The 4,380-nt window shown below is 43.6% G+C and overlaps 1 non-coding gene across 1 annotated transcript; it reads right to left on the minus strand.

The window, feature by feature from the left end:
- Window positions 1-4,014: 4,014 nt before the first annotated feature.
- On the minus strand, window positions 4,015-4,086 carry trnaq-uug (transfer RNA glutamine (anticodon UUG)). Its single transcript has one exon. It is a non-coding gene; the product is annotated as a tRNA-Gln (tRNA).
- Between the last annotated feature and the right edge of the window lie 294 nt (window positions 4,087-4,380).

Here is a 4,380-nt window from a genome sequence, read left to right on the forward strand (position 1 = left end):
GGAAGTACCCATGCTAAGGACTGTTCAAGGCTGGTCTGACCAATCGGAATCCACATTTATAACATCGACGTATATGCTGATTTGGTGAGTGAGTTTATAAGGAAGTTTATAGGAGATGTTGTACCCACTTTGACTATCAAAACGTACCCTAACCGAAAACCGTGAATAGATGGAGGCATTCCCGTAAAACTGAAAGCGCGAACCACCGCAATTAACCATGGAAAGGCGACTACCGAATACAAACAGTGTTGTTATTCCCTCTGTAAGGCAATCAAACAGGAAATACGTCAGTATAGATTCAACGGCTCAGACACAAGACGTATGTGCCAGGGTCTACAGACAATCACGGAATACAAAGGGAAAACCAGCCACGTTGCAGACACCAACGTCTTGCTTCCGGACAAGCTAAACACCTTCTTTGCCTGCTTTGAGGATAACACAGTGCCACCGACGCGGCCCGCTACCAAGGACTGTGGGCTTTCAATCTCAGTGGCTGCCGTGAGTAAGACATTTAAGCGTGTTAACCCTCGCAAGCCTAATGGCCCAGACAGCATCCCTAGCCGCATCCTCACAGCATGCGCAGACCAGCTGGCAGGAGTGTTTACGGACATGTTCAATCTCTCCCTATCTCAGTCTGTTGTCCCTACATGCTTCAAGATGTCCACCATTGTTCCTGTACCCAAGAAAGCAAAGGTAACTGAACTGAATTACTATCACTTCTGTCATAATGAAGTGCTTTGAGAGACTAGTCAAGGATCATATGTGGGGCCCAAGTGTTGACACCTTAGACCCACTTCAATTTGCTTACCACCCCAATTGATCCACAGAAGATGCAATTGCCATCACACTGCACACTGCACACTGCCCTATCCCATCTGGACAAGAGGAATACCTATGTAAGAACGCTGTTCATTGAATACATCTCAGCATTCAACGCCATAGTATCCTCCAAGCTCATCATTAAGCTCGAGGCAATGGGTCTCAACCCCGCCTTGTGAAACTGGGTCCTGGACTTCCTGACGGGCCGCCCCCAGGTGATGAAGGTAGGAAACAACACCTCTACTTCGCTGATCCTCAACACTGGGGTCCCACAAAGGTGCATGCTCAGCCCCCTCCTGTACTCCCTGTTCACCCATGACTGCGTGGCCACGCACGTCTCCAACTCAATCATCAAGTTTGCAGATGACACAACAGTAGAAGGCCTGATTACCAACAATGACGAGACAGCCTACAGGGAGGAGGTGAGGGCCCTGGGAGTGTGGTGTCAGCAAAACAACCTCTCACTCAACGTCAACAAAACAAAAGAGTTGATCATGTACTTCAGGAAACAGCAGAGGGAGCACCCCCTATCCAATTATCCACATCGTCAGGACCGCAGTGGAGAAGGTGGAAAGCTTCAAGTTCCTCTGCATACACATCATTGACAAATTGAAATGGTCCACCCACACAGTGTGGTGAAGAAGGTGCAACAGCGCCTCTTCAACCTCAGGAGGCTGAAGAAATTTGTCTTGGCACCTAAAACCCTCCCAAACTTTTACAGATGCACAATTGAGAGCACCCTGTCGGGCTGTATCACCGCTTGGTACGGCAACTGCACCGCCCGCAACCACAGGGCTCTCCAGAGGGTGGTGCGGTCACATCACAGGGGCAAACTACCTGCCCTCCAGGACACCTACAGCACCCGATGTCACAGGAAGGCCAAAAAGATCATCAAGAAGAACAACCACCCGAGCCAGTGCCTGTTCACCCCGCTATCATCCAGAAGGCGAGGTCAGTATAGGTGCATCAAAGCTGGGACCGAAATAATGAAAACAGCTTCTATCTCAAGGCCATCAGACTGTTAAATAGCCATCACTAGCACAATAGAGCCTGCTGCCCTATATACATAGACTTGAAATCACTGGCCCCTTTAACAATGGAACACTAGTCACTTTAATAATTTTTACATATTTTGCATTACTCATCTCATATGTATATATTGTATTCTATTCTATACAACTGTTTCTTAGTCTATGCCGCTTTGACATTGCCCGTCCAAATATTTATATATTCTTATTTCCATTCCTTTACTTTAGATTTGTGTGTATTGTGTATATTGTTGTGAAATTGTTAGATATTACTTGTTAGATGTTACTGCACTACTAAAGCTAGAAATACAAGCATTTCGCTACACCCGCAATAACATCTGCTTAATACATGTATGTGACCAATACAATTTTAATTGATCTATGATGGTTTGCAAGCCCTGCCACATCCGATGAGCGTCAAAGCCGTATTGTGATTTTTAGAAGTGTCCAGGTCAGTGTCCCGCTCCTTGAAAGCGGTAGCTCTAGCGTTTAGCTCAGTGTGGATGTTGCCTATAAATCCATGGCTTCTGGTTGGGATATGTACATACGATCACTGTCTGGACGAGGTCATCGATGCACTTAATAATGAAGCCGGTGACTGATGTGGTAAACTCCTCGATGACATCGGATGAGTCCCGAAACATATTCCAGTCTAAGCTAGCAAAACAGTCCTGTAGGTTAGCATCCGCTTCATCGGACTACTGTTACTTCCTGTGTTAGTTTTTGCTTGTAAGCAGAAGTCAGGAGGATAGAGTTGTGGTCCGATTTGCCAAATGGAGGTATGAGGGAGAGCTTTGTATGCATCTCTGTGTGTGGAGTAAAGGTGATCTAGAGTTTTTTCACCACTTTTGCACCGGTAACATGCTGGTAGAAATGAGGTAAAATGGATTTCAGGTTTCCTGCATTAAAACCCCTAGGAGCGCTGCCTCTGGTTGAGATTTTTTTTCTTCACTTATGGCCTTATACAGCTTGTTGAGTGTGGTCTTAGTACAGGCATCGGTTTGGGATGGTAAATAGACAGTTACGAAAAATATAGATGAAGTCTCTCTTGACTAATAATATGGTCTACAGCTTATCATGAGGTATTCTAACTCAGGCAGGCAGAACCTTAACTTCCTTAATATTAGAGATTGCGCACCAGCTGTTGTTAACAAAGAGACACACACCACCCCCCTTGAGCTTACCGGACGCTGCCATTTTGCCCTGCCGATGCATAGCAAAACCAGCTAGTTGTATATTATCCATGTCCTTGTTCAGCCAAGTTTCTGAGAAACATAGGATACTACAGTTCTTCAGGTCCTGTTGATAGGATAGTCTCGAATGGAGCTTGTCCAGTTCGTTCTCCAGTGATTGTATATTCGCAAATAGAACAGAGGGTGGAAGCGGTTTATTTCCTCGCCGCCGTAGTTTCATCAGGGTGCCTGCACGTCGGCCTCTATATTGCCGTCTCTTTCTCTTCCGAGGGTCGGGGATTAGGCCTCCGACTTGTTGAGATAGAAATCTTCATCCAAATTGAGTTTAGTAATCACTGTTCTGATGTCCAGAGGCTATTTTCAGTCATAGGAAACGATGGCGAAAACAATATGTACAAAAAAAAGTTACGATCAGTGCAAAAAAAATGAAAATAACAGAATTGGTCAGGATCCCGTAAAACGGACGCTATATATTCCAGCGCCATTCTAAGGTTAGGATGAGGGTTAGGGTTGACCCAGGATGGGGAAATGAAGCTAAAGGAAGGGTTACTGGTGTGAGCACATGATTTATTTATCTCTCTCATTCATTCTCTCACATTCACTGCTGTGTGTATGATGACCATGAACAAAGCCCTGTGCCAAATGAAGACTATCCTCTATCAGCTGTAATATACTGCCTCCTTGTGGGAAACATTTATAACTATTATATTAATTAATCACATTAATCATATTATAATGAATGGGTATTCTGCTTTTTGCATGGACTTGAAAACTTGTGCTGTACTTAATTTGCTTTTATACTTTCTAAACATCCCAAATAATACTTTACTCAAATAATACTTTACAGATGTAAAACAAGCAATCGAATAATTCAGTGTTTTGTATAATACTGGACAGTATTATAAACAATGGTTTAGCCTACTAATAATATTTCACGTCAGATGGAAATTCAAGTTTCTATTTTCCATAAAATAAGGTTCTACCGAGATTTGAACTCGGATCGCTGGATTCAAAGTCCAGAGTGCTAACCATTACACCATAGAACCTTGCTGCGCATGTCAATCGAAATAAAGAGATATAAACATGACAAATGACAGTTGATTAAATGTGTACATGAGAATATATGTAAAATTCTATTTCGGATGATTATATTTGCTTATCCCATAGTCAGACCCAGCCAACCAATATTTATTTACCCGTGTCTAGTAGCTGACAAATCATTTGAATGCAATTGCAATGCTACAAATGAACGGGAGGCGGCAACCTGTGCTCATCATCAAAGACAGACTTCCTTTCAAAGAAAGCCCATGTGGTGTCCAAAGTGAAAACAGAATGATTTG

This window comes from Oncorhynchus clarkii, chromosome 5 (genome assembly GCF_045791955.1).
Source record: "Oncorhynchus clarkii lewisi isolate Uvic-CL-2024 chromosome 5, UVic_Ocla_1.0, whole genome shotgun sequence".
NCBI classification, from domain to species: domain Eukaryota; kingdom Metazoa; phylum Chordata; class Actinopteri; order Salmoniformes; family Salmonidae; genus Oncorhynchus; species Oncorhynchus clarkii.